General features: G+C 41.0%; 1 protein-coding gene across 6 annotated transcripts in view; it reads left to right on the forward strand.

The window, feature by feature from the left end:
- The window catches only part of BCL11B (BCL11 transcription factor B), a 92,842-nt gene that overhangs the window by 43,115 nt on the left and 26,723 nt on the right, over nt 1-23,004 (forward strand). The gene's annotated exons all lie outside the window — the stretch shown is intronic.

Consider the following 23,004-nt stretch of genomic DNA (forward strand, 5'->3'; position numbering starts at 1 on the left):
AGAACGATGCTGATAACTGATGCATAAGGACCAGAGGATTTAGACAGACAGCAACAACTGTCAGGAGAAAAGCCTTTGGGAAATTGCTCCTCATGCTCCCCTGAAGCTGGCAAAACTTTGCTGCACTCAGCTGTTCCTTTCACAGGCAGTGGTACCACATGGCTGCAGTACGCTGTATTTTATGAAAATGTCCTTGTGCATCTCTCATTGTAATAGAGCAAGACAAAAGCAAGAAATTTAAATTTGCATCTTGGAAACCCTTGGTCCTGAAAGAGGAATATTCTCAGGAGGAGTCTGAGAGCATGCTGCAGGATCCTGTTTCGACCGTGGGTAAAGCTCAAGGCATGTGAGGAAGGCTCCTGTGCCTCCTGGGAGAGGCTCGGCCTGCACCCTGCCACTTGTGCCAGGATGCAGGAGTGGGCTTGCAACAATGCGCTATGTGATGTGGTGCAGTCAGTGCATCCATGGGATTTGGTTAGATTTCCTAATTCAAGCTGCCATATTAAGTGTGTGGGGATGCTGTTTTAATAAGGCTATGCTTCATCAGCCTCAGCAAATTGTCCAGCTTGCCTGAGACAGGTGCAGAGATGGGCTCTTCCAAAAGTGAGTGCTGGATCAGAAAGTAAGATAGCTGCTGTACCTCCCCAGTTCCTTCCTCTGTGCCACCAGTAAACCAAACTGGAACTGATCTGATATTTTGCTGTTCTCTGTCTTCACTGATGCAGTATGCACACAGGTGCTTTTAGTAGGCAGGTAGTTGTAACAGTGAACTGGATGCCCTGGTTCCCTGTTGCTTCTGATGCCAGCAGCTTGTGGGGAGGGAAGCAAGTACAACTAAAAATAGAAAAGGAAGGAAGGAATAACTTATTAAAGAACATGGGAAGGCAAGGCTTTTGTACTTTGCGTACTTTGAGTTCTCGCTGTGGATTTGTGCACTGTGAGTTTTCAGAATTGCCTGTTTGGTGGGAGAGTGATGCCAGCTCTGTGGAGAGAGAGACCTGTTATCATGGCTTCCTGTAATTACTGCTGCAGTCTGTGGCACTTAGAGAATAGGTTATATCAAAGAGCATGCTACATGTTTATGACAGTAGTTGGTCAAGGTCTGCTTGGAAGAAACATTTTCTTCCCTTGAAAAAGGAGATTATATCTACTTAACCCTTTCTTAGCTCCCATAGTAATCACTGTATATGAGACTGCACATGGTTTAAGCTCTGTGGCAAGGGTTATGGGATCTTTCTAGCTCCCAGAAGGTTTTGTGGAAATGAAAGAAAAGTGAGTTCTTTGTTCCGACTAATAATCTAGTGATGATCCCTGCATTGTGCCCTCTTTTTTTAATACAGACATTTACAACAGTCACTTGCTCCAGCTTTAGAGATCTGCTTGTCTTTCTGACTTGATTAGCCTTTTATTCTGTCAGCCCTGTTCTTGCTTCTGAGGAATTGTTTCCTTCTTTGAACAAAACCCATCATCAGTTCCTGCCTCTCCTCCTCCTTCATCATTTCTTACCTTTCCTGTTTTTCAGCATTCATTTAAGTCAGGACCTGGAGTTTTTCCGTGCAGTTCTCAAGCAGGCTGTGACTCTGAAGGCTTGAAGTTGCAGGTACTCCCAAATCTCTGCTGGGCACTCACAAATCAGACCCTCAAGAGTCCCAGCAGTTTTGTCATGGAGAATCTAAACTTCTGGCTGCCAGTGGGATTTGAGGTACATGTGTGAGGAAACTGCATTTGGAAATCTCGAACCAAGAGAACAATTGCCTGGAATGCTGAGTAACGTTCAGTCATGGACAGGGGAAGTCGTGCTGCTCCGTCCAGACCTGTTTGTGATTTTTAGAATTCGTGCTGGTGGTAATTTCTATCACAGTAAATGATGCTGGGAAGTCCACTTGGCTGGTGCTGGTCCTGGTCCCTTTTATCTTTGTTCAGTCGTTTTTGTTCAGGGCACCACAGGATGAAGAATTTGCTAGTAAAGGTGTGTGTTTTTCCCTGTGATTAAAAAACAAACAAAAAATATCTACCACTGGAGCGATATCTCTCAGTCTCTTTATTATTTTTTTTTTTTTGTCTCAGAGGCTTCTGTCTGTTGAATTGGGTTCTCCCGTTTAAATGTTTTTAGTGCCTATTTAATTAGAAGTTGGAAGAGAGTCATGAAATTCACAGGGTTGTGTAGCTTGGAACTAAAATATAAATGGGCAGAGCATTCATTTTGCTTTACCCCTTGCCAGATTAGGGTGCTTTTTTGAGCCTGCTTTTTATTTAATTTCAATGAATTGCAACTGCTCAGAGTAACTGTAAAACACACACAGTTTTTTTTTGCATAACAGAGGCATGCAAATGATTGTTGAGAGATGTAATTATGTAAAGAAAAGTATATGCTCGTATGCAGGCACGTATACATTGCAATGCTTTTTGTGGGGCTATTTTTTCACAATATATCTTCATAAGGCTCTTTTTTATGATGCTGATTTATTAATATTGTACATTAAGGCTTAGATTGTCAAAGCTGCCTAAGAGATTTGGATGCCCGTTCCCCATTAAAGTTAACGAGAAATGAGCTTTGAAAATCTCAGCGCAGAAGTGCATGGCACTTTACAGTGTGCTCTCCAAAGAAAGAAGTCCCTGCATTGAAGATACTACAAATGCAGAAGCCCCCCAAATGGAATTCTAATCAGCATAAGACAATAGGGACTGTAATGGCACAGATAATAATTTATCCTCTATGCCGCAATTCAGATATATACCTGATCCAAGATCTTTGGATCTGGGCCCATGAGTGAGGGTTTTATATACCTCTGAAAAGATAATTAAATCTGTCCAATACACATATGTTCAGCTAACCAGTGAAACTGCTTACTTCCCACATGTAGGTTGATGGAAGAAGGTGGAAAGCAATTACGATACTTAGTTGCATATATAAAAACAGCAAGTAGGCATGGGCAGCAGTGATTAATGGACATGGATGTGAAGTTTAAGGTCTAAAACAGAGGAATGCATGGGGCTGTAGCACAGAAGAGAGGAACAAGCTCCTGTTATTTCAAGGAATCAACTCTATTAGTCATTAGGATGTTTTGAAAATCATGCAGTCATCTTGTAAAGTTAATATCAATTTACTTGGCTACTGAAATTCTACTTACAGCACCATTTAACAAGTCTGGTGTTTTCTTAACAAATCTTAAAGTGACAGTAAAGATAAAAGAAGTACCTGTAAGTAAATAATAGGTTTAAAAAGAATACTTTTTCCTCCTTCAATTATAGCACTGTATTCATTGTGTTGGTTTTAAAATGGAGTCAGTCAATAAGGAGAGCTAGTTAGACCACCCTGCTGTAAAAATCTTGATGCAATTAATACAGTCTGTCTAGAAAGCAGTATTATTTGAAAAAATTTTATGTCAATGATATGGTATGTACTCAGCACATTTCTTACTAGAACAAGAAGCAAGTTTTTGTTCACTCCAAACTGTTTTATTAACACAGGAGGATCAATGGAAAACAAAACAGTAATCACAGTGGAGAATGCAAACTCACCCAGCAAAAACCTTCAGCTCATCAAGTCCAGGATGATGGCTAATACTCTACTCTTCATATTTTGTTGAGTAGAATCTCAAAAAAAAAAAAATAAATTAAGAATCCACTAACACTTGATTTCTGATCAGCACTGGATGCTTTTTTGAGAGGATAGAGAGGAGCTAGGTATATGTGTCTGAGGGCAGACAAAGACCTATACTTTCCCTGAGACCCTTTGTAAATGTATCTTTTCATCTTGCTGCATAAAGAAGAGGTTTGCGTAAAGTAGGGGCTAACATTCAGGAGACATGGCCCTATTAGTCATGGTTACATGTATTTATTTTAGTGAAATAGTTAATGCATGCTACAGTGGAACTGACTTTGTAGACAGTACTTACAGAGTGCAGGAGTGTGAGAGATGTATATACTATAAACGGTAATGCATGTCTGAGTGCATGCATCCATCGTTTCATCTATCAATCGATGTGTTCATCCATCTATCCGAGTATTAAAATCATATGTGACCTGTCTGTCCGTGCAGCTCTCTGTCTCACCAGATATTAAAATCAGATCCAAACTCAAAATAGATGGATCTAATCACAAACTGATTTTTTTACTGAATGGTGTGTTTGTCAAGATGCAACGAAGAGACCTTAAGACAGCAAAGATGCAACTAAAATTAGGGTGCTACATGGGGCAGTGGCATTGGCAATTCGACATGTCTGAGGCTTTGTTTTAGACAGATACCCGATCAGTATAACTTTGTAAGTCCTAATTATGTCAAGAACCAGCAGGAGCAATAATGATATTTAAAGATGCTTTAAAGTGGATGCTTGCCATTTCCAGACATACCAGGAAAAAATAAAAGTCCTTAATTACAATATTAACGGGTGGAACTGAATCTGATAGTCTTGGGACAAAAGAATTTAAGGCAACATTGCCTGCAGTGAAGACAATGCCTTCAACATTGAGAGAGTTAACTCGATCGCATACCACTATGCTGAGCCCGAGAGTCTGAACTCTTCAAACGCTCCAAATGGAGAGCTAAATCAAAGAATCCTGTTTCAAATCCATCCAAGATGTTGCTGTTTTTCTCCTCTGACAGGAGAAGCATTTGGAAGTGCAGTTTCTTTCTTTTTTTTATAGCTGTCTTAAAAAGGAGTTTGGATGTTTAGCACAGCTGGTGCTCATTACATTATGCACTATCAATAAAATAGCATGTGTAATTAATTTTTAATGCAGTACTGTATGCAGCGCTTTAAAGCAGTTACTGTATGGGGAGAGCTGACACTGGTCACTGACATCAGAAATATTGAAATAGGGGGCTAGATTTTGCATTTTTAAAGGATGTATGTGTGAGTGGGGGAAGGATAATTCCCAGCCAGCAATTCTCTGGCCACAATCAAATTTAAATATAGGAACAAGATGGATGAAGGTGATTTTATAATTTGCTTATTGGAATGAACAAATTTATTTCCTTTTAGAGCTTGCTGAGTGATGGCTGGGTTAGGAAGAGGTGACTTTGGAGTATAGGTAAGCACGAGGGGACAATACAGCAACTGATCCATCTTTGTTAAAGCACAAACAGACTTTGGTGGTATCAGGTAGGAGATGAGGCAAAAGGGGAGGTTATGGGAAAGCAAGCAAAGGACATTTCTGTTCTGTCTCATTGAGTTTTGTGGTTTTATTTCATTTATTTATTTATTTATTTACAGGGCTCCTTTCTTGTGCCTTGCTCCCATTCTAAAACCTCCTTTTTTTTACCCTTTACCTCTTTTTTTCACTTGATTCATTATATGTTTGTGAGTATCAGTAGGGAGAGAGCATCTTGGTTACAAAAAGGCACCACTGACAGTAAGGTGCCTCCTGCTTTGGCAGAACACCCAAACAGATCACAGGGATTTCTTTGGTGTTTGTGCAGTACTTTTAATAGGCAAGGTTCGGGCACTACCGTAGCTTTGGGCAGCCATTTTGTCCAGAAACACCTTGGTTGTCCAAAGAAGGAGCAGACCTGTTCTTGAAGTTGTAGCATGATGCCTGTTCATATTCAGCAGAGACAGAAATGGCTTTCATGTTTCTGCAGCAGAGTAACCAGCAGGGATGGTTTGTAGGATAGGATAGGATAGGACCGGCCTCTGTCTGCTGCCACCTCCTTCCCACCCTTTTCAGGGAGTTGAATGCCTCTTGGTGAGCACTTCCTAAAAGGAGAAGAAATCAGATGCAGGAAGAGAAGGAAGGAAGTAATCACCTACAAAGCGACAAAATTAGGGGTACTGTTTGTCAGGTTCCTTGCCTTTTGGTTGAGAATGCACCAGCTTTCTAAGAGCTGTTTGTTTGGGTTTTTTTTTTTTTTGAATACACATGCATGAGGCATAAATGTTTGCAATTATTCTTTCTTTCTCTCAGTAAATTTCCATTCATTTGTACATAACATATGCTAAACAGTTCACTTGTACAGCTTCACCTGGCATATTCAGGATAGAGTTTTCTCCTGCCCCTTCAGCAGTAGCTTTTTGTCATCACTTTTCTTCTTGCTTTCTAGTAGATACGTGCGGATGTGTTTGTCTGTCTGAGCCAGGAAGTGAATTGGGCTGTTCATCTTGTGAAAACAGAGATAAATCTCTTGTATACAAATATAATGCTCAGCATCAAAGGAAGTAGGGCAGGCCACGGTGTATGGTGTAGGTAGTTGCAGTGAGAAGCACTCTTAGTTCACAAGCCAGAGTGGGAAAAGTGGAGGCAACAGTGAGGCACTGTACATTCTGTAATGAAAGAGCTTTATTTTATTTTATCTAGAGGAATTGGATCACATATTCCTGGGGTGGCTCAGGTTTAGGCCAGAGAGCTGCAGAAAAAATTACCCTGTGTCCCCCCAGAGCTGCCTAATTCAGAGGCCCTGGGTTCTTTTTTCTTTGTTGAGTGCTTCATAAAAATAGATAAAAGAAAGAGTTCTGTGCTCAGATGGGATGGTTTATGTTCAGAAAGGGATTTGAGTCAAAGAAGCCATGCTGATGCACCTCGTGTGTGCCCCACTGGGCTCCTGTGTGCTGCATGTTGGTCCTTCTTTCTGCTGAGCCGTAAACAGCTGAGCAACTGTTAGCAACATACGTTTTTATTCTGTTTGCTTTCTTTTGGACAGGCTTTTCCCAAGCATTTTTGCAGTATGTACAGAAATCTGGTAGGCTAGAGTATGGTGCGTGCCTTTGCTATCTTTATTTCCCTCCTGGTTTTGTCTTAATCAAACCACTTCTGTGTTCCTGTTCCAGCTAACACAACCTGCCATAGCACAGGCTGGGGAAGCCAGGTTCAATGAATCAGTAAAACATGCACTTGGAAGGAAGCAAGCAAAAATCCCACATAGCAAAGACTTACATTTTTTATGAGTTCAGCTGTAAGAGTCAGAGGTCCTGGGACTTCTGGAATAAGGTTAATGCAGGCACTAAGCAAGGCGGTGGGGAGACACAGGTGCTGGAATCACATCATGAAATGGTGCATTCTAAATTATTGTCTTTGCTATTAACATAAGGAATCTCTGGTTAGAGAGAGGCCAGTTTGCACAACATACCTGCAGCTTTTATGATTGTTTAAATGTCACTTAGCTATTTGGAGCCAACTGTAAATGTATTATTTTCAGTACATCCCCTGGCAATGTGAGGGGAGCATCCTGTCCTTTCCGTGTGTCAGACTGTTTCCTTGCATGTCCTGTATTGACCTAGATTATTTCATGTGAGATCCAGATCTAAACCTGATCTTTACATATCTTCCATGGCTGTGTGACAAGCAATGATGCTGCCAGGGTATGCTGTACCATGCTAGCAGTCCACTGAGGGCTGGGTTAGGGACCGCCTGGGGATGCTTAGTTGATCATCTTTCTGTGAGGTGTTTTCTGACTTCAGTGCAGTTGTACTGTTATGCCAGCTGTGAACATGGTCTATGGAATTCAGGAATGTACAGAGATTTAGGTAAGAATCAGATACATACCATTTAAAACTGTCCACTGTGATAAGGTTGGAAAACAAAAATTCAAGGAATCTTGTAAGACCTCAGCATAGCACTAGCACCCTTTGTCTGCAGGGAAGCTATTTTTCAGTTTGCATCTTCTAGCAGATATTTGCGTTATTTTTTCCTCCCCTCTGTTTGAACAGGGAGAGAGCAAGTTCATTTATTATGGCACAGACTGGCTTATAATGCAAACTCTGTCCAAAAATTAGGTCTGTTTACGGATTGATTAATCCAAATCCGTTATAAAAACGCGTGAACTGTTGATTAAACTGGGAACAGGATCATTGTGGTTTTGCCTACAGTGAGGACAACATTAATGAGCAACTTTATCTTTCTGCAAAACCTCATATAAAATCTAATCTCTATTCTTTTCTGGTTTCTCCTTAAACTGACCATACCTCCACTGTAAATTTGAGATAACAACTTAAAAGCTCTATTGACTATTGAAGCCAAATATTTTACTATCATTATCAATAGATACATAGAATAGTTGTAAAATAATCCTGTGAAATTGCTGTAAACTGCCAATTTCCTTCGTACTTTCTCTGCACGTCCTCCACGAGGAGCAGTGTGAAAGCTGCAGTGGTGCTAGCTCCTGCCTCCACCACTACTGTCAACATTCATTAATGCAGTTGAGCACACTCATAAACGTCTGAGCTGTTCCCATATTTAGAGCTCTCTAGCCAGCAAATCTTCTCTTTTGACTAAAAACCCAGCGATCAGGGTTTGAGGTGGCTGCTTGAGGTATAATTTTAATTCTGTGTCCTGGTATCATCCAGAGCTGTAAGGAAGAGTGTGTGGGAGACAGCATCATCATTGCCTTAAATGATTTGCTCCTTGCCCTTTCCCTTTAAGCTTGCCAGGCCATGTTTTGTGATTATAAGATGAGATTTCTTAAATTTGTTTTCTCCTTAATAGGTAAAGATGAGTGAATGCTGTTTCTCACTTTCTCCTCGCTCATTCTTCACAGATGTCTTTGCTCTTTGGGGCCAGCTGGGACTACTGGGGAAGTATTACCCATGGGATTTCTTTGCCCCAGGGTTAGATTTGCCTCTCTGCATGGCAGCACAGGGCTGGATTGCAATATAGCTCCTTCTCAGCAAGTTTCAGTGAGTCACCATCCTGCTTGTTAGGCTGTCTGATGGGAAGAGGCTTGATCTGCCTGTGGCCACCCCACCTATGGAACTTCTCCCTGTCTGCACCTTTCCCTTCCCCTGCTCTGCCCCAAACATTCATAGTTCGTTCTTTGTTTAATATATCATTTAAATTTTGCCATCAGGTAGGTCCTTCAGTTACTGCTGTCACTGCCTGCGGTCCCTGCAGTAATAATTACAGCATTTTTTCCTGAAAATCAAGTCCAAAGTGAATTTGCTGGATTTTGTGTGTTTTGATTATTAACTTCCCATTTTTTTTTAAGTGGAAATGACTGCTGAAAGTAAACACAGCGTGCAATGGACAGACTTATTGGGCCAGCATGAATTTCCTTAATAAGCTGGGGTATGCGTGTGCGCGCGCGCGTGTGTTTTTTCCCCGTAAACCTTGCAATAAGAGTGCTGTCTCTTTAAATCCTAACTCAAACTTTACTGGCGATTTTACAGAGCCTGGTTTCATTTATAGTGGAGCCAGACTTGCTGTGTGAGAGCCGTCCGCATGCTGGAATTAGTCTTAAGCTTGCTTCTGTGGCGTTGCCAAATTCCATGTTTGTGTTTTATTTAGAATTCTTTTCACGGCCAGTCGAATCTGTTCAGGCACACATAGGCAGTGTTGCGCCCCATGGAGAAAATAAGCAAGTTTGCGTTTTCTTTGGCATAGGCCATGGCCACAAAAGACTGCGGTCTAAAAAAACATTTTTTAAAAGCTATTTTAACCCATAACAGATGTATAAAGTAGGCACACGCATGCCAGCTTCCTTAGTTTTAATTAAAAAATAATTACAGCTTTAATGGGATGCTAGTGACAAATTTGGATGAATGGTGGGTGACATTATCTCAAGGCTTGCTTCAACTTATAAATTAGTGCATTTCTCTTGGCCAGTGGTACAGATGAAATTAAACGAAGGAGCAGATTAATATTTCTTAAAGTTACATTGAACCAAATGAAAAATCAAATCAAATAAACCAAGGCCCCTTCCTCCCTCTCTTGCTCAGATTCCTGTTTGCATGAGATCACAGAACATGCCGGAAAGGTTATTTTCCCTGGCTGATAAATGGTCTGGCTAACGATAAACTGAGCTTAGGTTTGCAAGATACCTGTTCCTTTTGTAATTTCACATTGGTAGCTACATTGCCAAATTATTGTGATTAATGTCAGCAGGCGTGTCTATTTATAACCACATCTAACTAACTAACACAGTACCTCCAAGCCAGGAAATCTTAAATATAAAACAAGCCCTACATGCTGCATGTTGCAATGGTTCTCTCTCCGTACCTCGGCTAACTGCCTGCCTTTTGGGCTGCAATGCCGGCTGTGATCCTTCACATCTTTAGGCTATTTTCAATTTGGGGCTTTTAAAGCTCACCAGAACTGGGCTAGATGTACAGGCTTGTGCAGGTAACAACAGTTTATATTTCTGAAGAAATAAACAAAGGAGTAATAAACATGTAATAAGCTAACCTCAGATGGTATCTCTGCTGTTATGATGGTCAGGTGCATGCAGACCTGGAGAAGTGAGAGGGAAGGATCAGTATGGGAGGCTGTGAATATTGAAGGAGGAGAGGTCTGACAGAGACACTGGAAAAAAGTATACCCTCTTTCCATGCAAGCCTCTATCCCAACTATGGACACCCTAAACAGGTGCTGAGAGGAGATGTGACAAAGCAGCACAATTTTGCATGGTGTGCAGCAGAGCCCCATTTGGGGGGCTCTGGACTTGCTTGTCCTACCTGGGTGCTTTCCAGCAGCAAAGGCAGCCCAGTGCAGGATGGGGCTTTCTGGATGGGAGCAGATGATGGCTTCATGATCTATGGCACAGGCAGATGAGGATCATTTTGTTTGACATTCTCAGATGGCATTCTTTCATGAAACTTTTCATCTGCTTAACATTTAGATCTTACAAAAAAACCCTGAAATGCTGTGTATACATGTAATCTAAATGATGAAAGCTCTTCTTCACTCAGGCACTGCCAGTTTTCTGTAACAAATATACTACATTTTTTCCTCGTTAAAATATAAACTCATTTTTTGAAGAAAGTTGAAGAAAGATAAGAGTATCAGGTGTCTGGTGGGTAGCGGCTTGCCTTCCCCTAGACCAGTCCAGATTTGTCTTGTGGTCATCTACAGATCTTTTGCTACTAATTTCCAGGCAAATGTGGCAGAGTCCTCCACCTTGCTTGCTGAAAGCTGTCTGCCATGTTAAGTTGGAGAAACCCAGCAAGAGGAAGCTGCTTGAAGTTTGAGCTAGTCTGGAGAACGTGAGCTCCTCAGGGGGATCTGTTTGATCCCTCCAGGAGGGCAGTGTCTCTCTTTGGTGTGCAGGATGTCCATTGCCTGAAGCTGAACCAAGCCAGACTCTCCAAAGATACGACTCTTAGGCTTCGTTTAACTGCAACAAAAGAGAGAGATTTTCCTTTGTTGATTGAATGAGGAGTTCTGTGGTAACATTTTCCTGAGCTTGAATTCCTCATGAGTGAAAATGAAGTTACAGCATTAAAAACATGAGTCACACAGTGCAGATGAGAGTCATTTTTGCATTCCTGGAATTTTTGGAAGGGAAACATTACATTCACAATAATCCTTTCAATTATACCTTATTGCTAAAATAATCCATGAGGCATTCTGCAGTAGAGCCCTCTGCTATTTGGTTACAGTTGAGGCTTTGAAAATAGCACCTGAAAGCTTTTAGTCTCCTGTGTGTCAGTATCTTAATTTTCTTTTTATGTTGCTGCACATGGGATGGTCTGGTGTCTTTTTTATTTACTCCTTAGGATTTTATTGTTTAATAAATAAGGCTAATTCGATTTGTTCTGATCTGTCTCAAGTATCTAATTGCTGCTGTAGAGAATGATTAATGTCCAGTTGAAAGGATTCCACATCTATAAATGAGAACTGAAAGCAGATGTTAGTTTGATGAACGTGTGCTGTCCATTCCTTGTCTGCACTGGCTCAGAGAGCAGGCTGCCGGGGTATTGCTGTCTATCAAAAGAGAGATGTTAGATGCCACATACAGTTCAGAGTCACACACCCATCATGAGCTGAGTGAACAGTTAACAAATAATGTATCCCAGGTAGTTTTTTTCTCTGCTTGTGAAATATCTATACACAAGACAGTCTTATCCTCAAATTGTCAGAAGTGCTTGACAAACTCCAGCTCAGGAGAATGCACTGTGAATTGATTACAGCGAGGACTTTGTCTCTCAGTTTTTAGTCAGAGGGTAGCACTGGTATGTTATCTGGGGGCAGATAAGTTCAGTTTCCAGTGCTATTGCACGTGCAGTGCTGATTCTGCAGTTAATTCAAGCCACAGAAAAAAAAACCAAAAAATGAAGCTGATAACTGTTCTTTTTTCTATCTGTGGACTGGCTAGGTGCTCAAGCATTTCTGGCGAATCAGGCCAGTTGCTTTTCAGAGTTCACTAGTCTGAATTCACGCAGGTCTGTGGAGAGCAGACAGTAAAAGGAACGAAAGGTGGAATTGCCTGGCCACGAGATCAGATTTTGTCGCATCCAGCCAACTTTGGCATACACCTGCACACAAGCAACAGCTTTTTAGATAAGAGCAGGTATGAACAGCATCTTTTTGCATGGGTTCCCCAGTTTAGTAATGCATGATGCTTTAAGGTCCTTTCACAAGTGGTTCTCTCTTGGCCCCTGTGGTTCACCTCCAGGGACAGTGTGTAACAGCAGGTTAGCAGCCAGTGAGTGCCAGAGTGGAGGAGGAGATATTTTGGCCAAGGGCAGTCATTTCTAATAATGGCAGTTGGAACAAGAGAGCATTTGGTTTTTAAGGCCTTTTCTCAAGATCTTCCCTGTACTTTTAAAATATTCACCAGGATTACTGTGAACAAAAGAGAGAAAATAGTTAGCTTAGCAGATTTAGTCACTTTGATTTTTTTTTTTTTAATAGCCTTTTCATTTTTATTTTTTTATGGAATTGCTATTCAGGTAATGTCTATGACTAGAACACCGTTTCACAGATGGACAGATGGAGATGTAACGACCAATACAAATCTTCCTTGCTGTCCTTAAACCAGGCTGACTTGGTATGTGTATATGGCAGGAGGAGAAAAAAAAGAGGAGGGGAGGATAAAAGGGACAGAGAAAGAACATGGAGTCATAGAGGAGGATACATACTGGCATCCCAGAGCTCTGGATGAGTCAGCTTCTGTACAGTAGTCATGTCAAAACTGCAGCAAAGAATGCTTCCAGTGAGACCTTCCATCCACTGATACCTGAATAGGACTCTATGTACAGCAGGCAGGTGAGACAGAGGAGAGACTGGTTTTACATTTAGCTTTTCCATTTGGATTGTAACTCTAACAACATTAATTTGGATATTATTATTTCTTAAAACACTTTGATTTTGTTTCACAGTACTGAACTAAGCAGTGAAACTTTTTTGATTAAGTTAACTATTCTTTACTAGGGTAAATCTTGGCCTGTTAGATTGTTTCTGATGACTTTTGCTGACCTGTATCTACCTAACTGTGCTATAACGTCAGCAGTTCCCAACTGATACCTCACAAAATGACTGGAAATCTCAAAGTGGCCTAAAGTAGAATAAATGGTAGCTCACTCTCTAGCAGGTCACATTTTCAAGTTACTAAAAAACAAAGCCTGATTTTTGTATTCCTTTGCTTCTCTTTTTCCTTCTTCACTCTCAGCTTTCTTTCCTTAGAGGGAAGAAATGTAATTAATGCAAGTACGACTATCCAAAATTAAGGTGGTGAGATACTCGTGGCTGATATCATTACTGGTCAGCCTGCAGCAGGTGGTAAACTTAATTTCTGTGGAGGATACCCAGGACTGAGGTCTAGAGATGGGGCACAGCTTACAGTGCACTCAGCAAGAGGCGTTGGACTTTCTTTTGGTGCAGCCTCCTGACTGCTTGTTCCTACATCCTTACATTGGATAGAAGACATCGAGCAAATCTGCAAAGAAAGCTATCCTTTGTAATGTGATGGCTTTCCTCATTGCAATGAGCTCAGCCCGCTGAATGATCTGTGAATGTGTAATTTTTGCAGAACAGGGCCTGTCTGCAGTATTTTTATTGTTTCTGGAAGTGGTCACTAGAGCAAATACACATGTGCTATGAGTCAGTATTGGTTTGCTCTGGCTGCTTCTTAGCAGGTTTTCCTATGACTAAAGGTGTGCCTGGCCCTGAGCAAATTGTGGAACTCCCTTGTGTTGGCAGTGGGAAGGTCTAAAGTGGTTGGGAACTTCATGTGGAGCACATAGTCCAGTGCACATCAGAGGCTCAGCATCTTTGGTCTGCATGGGCAAATACTTCGTTTTCCTTAAACAACTGAGGGCGTAGCTGTAAGTTTTAAACATGCATCTAAAATCAAACGAGAACACTGCACAGGGAGTGTTCCTTGGAAAAGGCAGCTTTAGGAGACCAACAACAGGTCTTTACAGGTGGAAGAAATGAAAGCATTCCTGTCCAGGAGTCCGCAGTGATATCAATGTAAGGACCCTGTATCTGGCTAAAAAAGAAAAATCCATGTTGAAAAATAGTCAGTCAGTGGATTTGAGAACTTGCTTTATGCTTTTATTGCTATCTAGTGAAAAGTAGTGATAAGAGAAGGAATTTCTCGTATTAGATGTCCTATTTCCTACAGTTTGGAAAATCTAAATGCAAGCCTTCACTGAAATTTCCCTGTGATCTTGGAAAAGTCCCATGGGTTCACCATGGAAAGTCTTCCACCAATTCAGTAAGGAATCACAACTCTTCATTCTCTGATGAGAGTGTTGTCAGGATAACCTTGGAAGTTTCTGAGATGCTCAAATAGTAAAATAATAAAAAGCTACAGAAACATAAAATGAGAATTGTTTAGGCTAATTTTTGAGGAATTACTCATCCTGAGATTTACTGGATGTGATGGAAAGGAGACTGAGGCCATTGATGGTGAGTGATGTTTGTCTAACTGTTAACTGTGTTTAAAATAGTCACGTGTGTAAGAGGTACTACTGTTTCTCCTCTCTGTGAATGGTGGATCAAATTGTACTCGCAGGTACTGCAGCTCAAGACCATTGCAAATTAAGCCACTGGAAATCAATGGGGTTGCACATTTGTAACTGAGATCAGAATTTGGCTTGGCCTTGTGTGGTGCTCTGTCTGTTAATTCTTGCATCTAAACCTGGAAGAAATGGCTTTTTTATTACAGCAGTGCTTGAAGAGACCCCAGGAAAGTAAGGTGTAAATATTAGAGGCTGCCAACAGCTAGTGGCAGTTTCGGCCTAATAAACTCAAAGTAAATAACTTGGTGATTAGCTGGAATTGGCAGGCCAGTTGAACACAGTGCTGACTGGGTATGTGGTTTTCCCTGTTCACACCTTAATACTATATAACAGTACAGATAGATGCCTGGAAGATATATGAGCCTCAGCAGAACTTGTTCTGAATCTACTTTGACACATCTATTTGTGAATAATCTCAATGATAATAATAACAACAGTATGTACTTAGTTAGAACCTTTCATCCCAAGGAGCCCAGAGCATTTCTAATTTGAAGAGGGAGCAAACAATAAAGAAAAAAGATTGAGGTATTACAGCAAGGATAGGTTTGCAGCTCAAACGCTGAACTGGGAAGCCAGCATAAATCAGGGTTTCTTGCTGCTGCCCCCTCCTTTCCACCCCCCCTCCCTTCACCCCCCAACCCCTCTGTGAACTTGTCTAGCTCTCTTTCCCCCCACTGTGTCTCTGTAGCAAGGACTTGTGAGGCTTAATCTCAGACAAGCAGGTATGTAGGTAAAGCAAGCAGTTCAAGAATCTAACCAGAATTATTGCGAATAGACTGATAGACTTGTATGTTCAGAGAAATTCAACCCATGGAGATTCATTCTAGGAAGAAATATGATGAAATAGCAAGGGAATAAATGAACTCTTTCAGGGCAGGACACAGACGAAGTCCATGGGAATTATCAGAAAAATCAATTGCTATTGATTCAGTGAGCATTAGATCAGGCTTCTTGCTCCCTGGCTGCCATTAAGTTGTATTTCAAGAGACAACAGGGCATTTTGGCAAGGGCAGTAAGAGAAAGTTTGGCACAGTCCACTCATTTTTGCCACTGCCATGCTTCTCTGTCTTCTTACATGTGTGTAATGTAAGTAGCAAGGGAAGATTCTGGTTCAGTTGTCATTTGCTGCCTTTCTGAGTTACACTTTAAGCTCTAATACACAAGCTTGCTTTAACATTTTGTTGCTCTCCCAGATGACTTTACTTTTTCCTTTGCAGCAATGAGGTTCTGCTGCAAGGAGGAATTCCCCTTTCCTATGTAATAAAATGACCAGACTGAGTTGGCACTGTGTTCCCAAAGAGAAAAGGATATAAAATACTCAAACAGGCTCCCTGACAGAATTAATGCCTCATGGTATTGTGTCATTCCTGCAGCCTCTGCTTTTCAGTTACCCATCCCTCTTAGTCATTTCATTAGTCATTATTTTTGGTAATGGGTGTAGCTATCTGGTTTGATTGAAAGCACCAGGGTACAGTGTCCAGGTTTGTTACTTATGCATAGTGGTCATCATGTTGACATGTAGATTCCTAAGAATTTACTCTGTGTAGTGGTCAGAGAGTATAGTGTTTCTTGACTCCTCTGATCTCTGAAGTGAAGTCTTTTGGTGGTTTAGAAATGGAGTGATAATCCTTAAAAATGCTGCAACTTGCCTGAGATTATGCAGCATAGTTCATCTTTGTGGTTTCTCCCAGTCAGCCCTCACAGGTGAGTATGACCATTTTACAGGCAGAAAAAAAACCCTACAGGGCTTGGGCACAGACTTGGTTAGGAAGTTCTCAGCCTCTAGAAATCTTTGTCTGGTCACGTCGCTACATGAACAGCAGGAATAAAGTGAATGTATGGTTGAAAGTGATTTGCTCTGGGTTTGGATTACACCCATAATCCAGGTCAGCAGTTATCAAATTATCTTGCAGAAGATAGGAGTATTTTGGCCCAAGATAGTCAGAATTGAAATGCATGACAAAAGTACGCCTAAAATTCTTACTTAGGAGGGCTAAAACTGATGCATGGAATATTGCTGATCAACTAATAGGATTTTTAAAAAGAGGAGACCTGAAATATTTAAATAAAACTGATTTTATTTTGTTAAGATTCAGTACTTGATTCCTGGAGCATCCTAGGAAAGCAAAACAGGGTTGGCTCTACAGTGTGAGTCTCTGGGTTTTGAAGAAGCCAAGAATCTAGTAAGGCTGCTTTATGTGGGATTTCTTCATTTCTACAACCTCTTGGGCAAAAGTCAGAGCTGTGTGAAGGTAGGTGTGCACAGTATTTTGCAAGCAGACGTGAGCTTGTTCTGCCCAAGCTTCAAGCCAACTGGACACAAGCCAGCCCTGCACCGGAAGCTGTGCAGCTGCATGAGTGAGGATGTTGAGCTCCAGCCCTGTCTCTGTGAAGGGCTTGTTAGCTTGGGTTTGGGGTTGCCCTAAACCACAGCTACATGTCCTCTGCATTGGTGCTGGCTTGCGTCTGGCCAGGTTGGAGTGCAGGCAGGGTGAGCCTTTCTCAGCCTGACCACATACCATGTAGACATACCCTTCCTCACCCTAGGTAGCAGTTTCTCAAGCACTTAATTTTCATTGAAGTCAGCATGAGCAAACATTAGTCATCCTGGGTAGCAGTTGCCAAAGGAGATCCTTTGTGTAATGCATAGATTTAGCAATCTAGGCATTGACTTTGCATTACTAATATTTGGTCTAATATTCAGTCCTTTCTACTCTCTTGGTCACTGTCAATCTCCTTTCCTGCTAGCTACTCCAGCACATAATTGCACCTGACTGCGGTGATACAGTTGTCAGCCCTGGAGAGGTTTCTAGACATTATCACTACCCTCCCTCAGGCAATAGGCAATGCAGTTTGCCACCAGACCTCAGAGGCTGGTTTGGGGGCTCTTGAAATTGTTGAGATCTCGACAGTGCATTATGGTGATATTGCCCTTTCTCTTCACCTTGGAAAAGGGTGTGGCAATTCAGCCATGAGAGAGCAAGTGACTTCAGCAAGCTGGTGTTTCTTCCCTAGGGAGTATAATAAAGGTTTCACCCTGAGGGGTCAAACAAAAAGAACAAAAAAGAAGCTGGTGTTACCTCATGTTTCTAAATTGTCTGAGCTTTGATTGGTTTCTGTAATTCAAGGAATTGTAGAAGTACATTTTATGTTTCCTTTTATTGTCTGTTACTAATTCACTATTCCTTCCTACTTGGCATCTAGCTGAGGAAACTTGAACTTCATAGTCATATGAAATTTCCCATAAGAATTCGACATCCTTCACTTTTTTAAGTGCTTGCACTGGTGCTCTGAAACATTCCCCCCCCCCCCCCCCCCCCATGATCTAGGTATGAAACTGTGGTCTGTTCAACCCCTCAGAAACTTCATGGTGGCTTCTGTCAGGTTTTTCACAAGCATTTTCATCCTAAGAATTGAGAAGAATAACAAATGTTCAATTTGCATCCATTATTAAAGTTTCAAATTGTGTTTTTCTTCCTACTGGAATGAAACCTAAACTTAAAGATTTCTAAGGAATGTAATTTTTTTTTTTCATTTTTTTTAGGCAAAACCATGATATTTTGGTTCAAATCCTGTGGCTTCTGTTTCAGTATCAATGTTGTTTCCGCATATTTCTCCCAGACCATTTGCAATCTAAGTACTTAGTACTAAGGCAGGTCCCCGACCATTAGGCAACTCTCTCTCTCTTGCATACTTTTTCTGATGAAACTTCACTGAAACTCAGCTCTTAACACAAGACATCTTGGCTGTCAAGAATCTTGGTAACTGTTCTGAACAGCTCTAGTCCGTGGTCTTCAAACTTGTTTTAACTTTAAGTACATCACATCTGTAAGGTAAGATCTGTGGTGTCCTGTGAAAAGGAATGGGCTTTTTACATCAACAACGCTGCTTGGCTGGTACAGTTATCCTCCAAGAACTGTTTAACGTGATGGACATAGAAAAGCCTTCCAATTGTCTCTTCCATGTCATGCATATCCCAGCTAGAATCCAAATAGGATCTGAAAGTCCAGACATAGGTCACTCAGTTTTGGGGTGTTACAGATGCCCTCTTAGATCTGGGAGGAAAGAAGTAGAAACGTACGTTGTAGAATGGATGCACTTCACAGTTGGAGAGATGTAACCTAATTTGTCAGCTATGACAAAACACATTTCATTTCCATTGGTACAGTTTTGGCTAGAACTCTTCAAGCCCTACTGGGTTCAGTTCACAAGGTTGCAATGTAAACTGAACCCTACTCTCAGGTTGAGGAAGGGTGGGTGGAGAATCAAACCTTTCAAGTTTGCTTAGAGGATGAGTCTGAGAAATTCACACCTTCAGGTCTCTTCATACCTCAGTCTTCCTCTACTCACATATGCACTGAGCCCTTTTGTACTCCTTACTCAGGACTTCACAGTGATCCTGGTAGTACTTTCTCTGTTTGCATTTCTGTCTCTCTGCTGAGTCACTCAAAGTGCTATACAGCGCTTTCTTCTCCTTCAGGGCTCTAGGTGCTGCCACTAATTAGTTTTTGCATTGTTATAAAGTACATTCAGGATCTGCTCCACACTGAAGGTTACCTCGTTGCAGATTTGATCTTCTCTTGCTAATTCACATGCGAAATCTGTCTTTCTAACCAAGTTCATGAGAAGCGTGGTTTATAATTTGTAGAAAATACGATAGGGCTACAGTTCTACTCAAGCTACTTAGAACAAACACCAGTGCAATATTGTGGCTTGTTAAGGCTATTTGCAGCAGGATCTACATTCAAATAAAACCCAACCCTGCATCTAGTAGACAAAATCGTGTTTATGTTCCACAGCCTTGATGTGGCATGTGCAAGAACTCTTTTTAACTCACAGTTGTGTCCCTGTCAGTGTCCCCTTCTTGAACATTCATATTAATCCCAACTCTTGTTTTGGTGTGTTGGCCATATTCTGTTTTTGCTTATGCTCAGTTGATTGCCATGAATTAAATACTTGTTGTGGCAAAACATATTAAAGATGAGATAATAAAAGAACAGGATTTTGTGTATGCTTCCAATTACCTTAATGAGTATATATATTTTTACTTTGGCTGTAGAGATGTTTTAATGTGGCTCCTCAACTTGGCACAAAGTAAATCCCTTTCTTCCTGTAGGTGTTCTAAGAAAGAATAATCCAAGCCTGTGAGTGATTTAGCTGCATAGTCCACCTCACTTTACTCACAGTGACAGTATAATTTCTCTGTTTAAATACAGTACAGAACAATTGGCTCTGAACATGTGGATTTTGGTGGAAGACACAGATTCCCTCTCCCCTGGGTGCTAGAAATAGCAATAAGCAGTCAAAATATTTCAGTCTCTCATTCTGACTGTATTCTGAGTATCTCTGAGTGTGCCTGTGTTTCATGTCCTGTTATCAATGCAGGAAAGAATCCCCCATCCTCTATATGTTTTTTTGGTGCTTTTTGCAAACATGAGAGTGAAGAAGTAAGGGGGAGCTCTTCCACAACAAATATCACTGCATGCTCTGGGATCTTTTGGAAACAAACCTTTTCTTTTCTTTTTTTTTTTTTTTTTCCCTAAATATTTATCTTCCAACAGTCCTTATTATTAAGATATTCATTCTTATAAGGGGATGTTAAATAATTAAGCCTGTGGAAGGGGCAACATCAACAAATGCTGGAATATTTTTGAATAATGAAGAACATCTTTAATTTGTACATGTAAAATAATTGTGGGCCAATGGCAGGTTAAGCATTCATATTTATTAAAATGTACTTGTGTCTCCTTTAGAGGAAGAAGGTTGTCGTTTCCTATACAATCCCTCAGCCTGAGCCACTTCAAGGCTTCCTTCTCTTCAGTAAAAAATAATCAATTATGCGTTGTGGCTGCTTTTCCCCAAAATACTTTGATTGCCTCATTTTGTTTTAGCTGAGAGCACTCAAGTCATTCCTCTCTATACAGGAGGGAAGAGGGGTGTAGAAATTACCCAGTCTGTAACCAAATAACCTGGCCTTTAGCACAGATTCCTAGTGATTCAGGATATTGACAGCAATCAGGAGTCTCAGGCTGTTGAAACTTCCCCTCTAATTGAACTGGGAAAGGTAAACCAGTTTCAGTGCTCCACACGCTGTAATTGCAATAATTTAATTTAGCTATTTAACCTGTAATTCAGTGGTATTTATTAAAGAGCATAGGAGAAAATGAGGCCATTAGGAGCCAGAGATGAATACATTGAAATGAAAATGAACACTTCTAACTGCTAGTTGACCTTCGTTTTGTAGCAGTTTTTATTAGGCTGGTCACGGTAATTACTGGGACGTGAATCATGGAGAAAAGTGAATAATTCTGTAATGAACATTTTTATTCATCATCTCACATTTTCAGGAATCAGAAAAGTATCATGTAAAACTATCTCCAATGTTCTTCTTTTGTTTGTTTTTTGAGCAAATAATGGTTTATGGACAATAGCCCGGTGCAAAGCATCTCTCCACTGTGAGAATTCGTGTCATGCTGAATTGATGGGACCACAGTGTTCTGCATGCAGTGTGTGGGGCTGTAGAGAATGCTGAGGGAGACTCAGCAGTTTGTAAATCAAGCCGAAGCCATAGTAGTAGAGGTAGGACATACTGGTCACTTGTGTTAAAACTTAGAAGGGCATACTTTTTTAGTGTGAGGTGGCCCTGCCCATGGCAGGGGGGTTGGAACTTGATGATTTTAAGGTCCTTTCCAACCCTAACTATTCTATGATTCTATGATTCTATTTTGGGACAAAAGCTGAGGTATTAAAATCTTCCATTCACTTGTGTTGGGCTCTCTGGTCTTGAGCCCATTCACCCTGGCTCCTGCCAAGGGGCAGTTTGATTGGGAACAGGTCTTCCTGACCATCAGTGAGCTGTTCTGGGAAGCAAAGTCAGCATCTTTGGAGGCGTCTGAATGCTTTTTGTAAGGCAAGAGTGAGGTCTCTCCCAATACCACAATGCAAGCAGTAGAGCATCCTCCATTCCACAGCCAGCCTGTCCCTGGAGCACGCAGGTTGCCTCCTCAGGGTTTGCTCCAGAGGAGAAAGGGTAGAGGGAGAGCAGATTTGTGGCCCTGCCTCTTGCACGGCTGCTCTGGGACTGCAGTCTTGCTTGGGAGCAGGAGGAGAATCAGCACCCTGTGAGGAGGGGAGGGCCCACGTGCTGCCCTGCACTGGTGCCTGCATGCTGTGAAGCACCGTGGCTGGGCATCCTGTCACCACAACCCTTCCAGCCATGTTGTTTCATTAAATCTGCTCCTTTGCTGCAGCAAATTGTTGGGAGTTAGTGTCTCAGTGAGGAGGAGAACGGGCAGCGTTTTGGCAGTTGCGCCGTGATTGATATTCTGTTCACTGCTTTTGAACACTCTGATCGTTCTTTTTACCACTCTTGTTTTCTTACTAGTGTTATTAAACCAGCCAGACTCTACAGGGACCTGGCCTCCTGCTCTCCTGTAGTTCGCAAGATCTGGAGGGGCTTTTTTCTCTTTTCTTTTCTTTTCTTTTCTTTTCTTTTCTTTTCTTTTCTTTTCTTTTCTTTTCTTTTCTTTTCTTTTCTTTTCTTTTCTTTTCTTTTCTTTTCTTTTCTTTTCTTTTCTTTTCTTTTCTTCTTTTCTTTTCTTTTCTCTTTTCTTTTCTTTTTTCTTTTCTTTTCTCTTTTCTTTTCTTTTCTTTTCTTTTCTTTTCTTTTCTTTTCTTTTCTTTTCTTTTCTTTTCTTTTCTTTTCTTTTCTTTTCTTTTCTTTTCTTTTTCCTTCTCTCTCTTCTCTTCTCTTCTCTTCTCTTCTCTTCTCTTCTCTTCCTTCTTCTCTTCTCTTCTTCTTCTCTTCTCTTCTCTTCTTTCTTCTCTTCTCTCTCTTCTCTTCTCTTCTCTTCTCTTCTCTTCTCTTCTCTTCTTCTTCCTTCCTTCCTCTTTCTTCTCTTTCTCTCTCTTCTCTTCTCTTTTCTTTTTTTTTTCCTTTCTCTTTTCTTTTCTTTTCTTAACATTTTCTTTTTTAGTCTTTTTGTTTTTACTAATTACTGCCCAATATAATGAGATGTAAGTTCAGTGAGAGTATCCCTCCAGCATATCTTTACTCTTCATGGACACAGTAGTTCTAGATGGATGAAGAGGGTGAATTTATCGATTGTAATTATTCATGCTGAAGAGGATGCTAATAGTTCTAGGTTTGAAGTTCTGCATACTGGAGATGAGCTTTGCTAGTCATTCTTTTCCCTGCTTAAATGTAGCCAATAAACTACACTAAGCAGAGTGATGGAAGTGTCTGTCTTCTTGAAACTCTGATTCTGAGCTTGACTTTGAAAAGGAACATAGGTCTCATTTAGCTTTAAAGTGTCCCAGTGATTCA

The sequence above is a fragment of the Neopsephotus bourkii genome, unplaced genomic scaffold (assembly GCF_033783945.1).
Source record: "Neopsephotus bourkii isolate Nb327-2 ecotype Australia unplaced genomic scaffold, CSIRO-AGI_Nbou_v1 NB_1707, whole genome shotgun sequence".
In the NCBI taxonomy this organism is placed as follows: Eukaryota; Metazoa; Chordata; class Aves; order Psittaciformes; family Psittacidae; genus Neopsephotus; species Neopsephotus bourkii.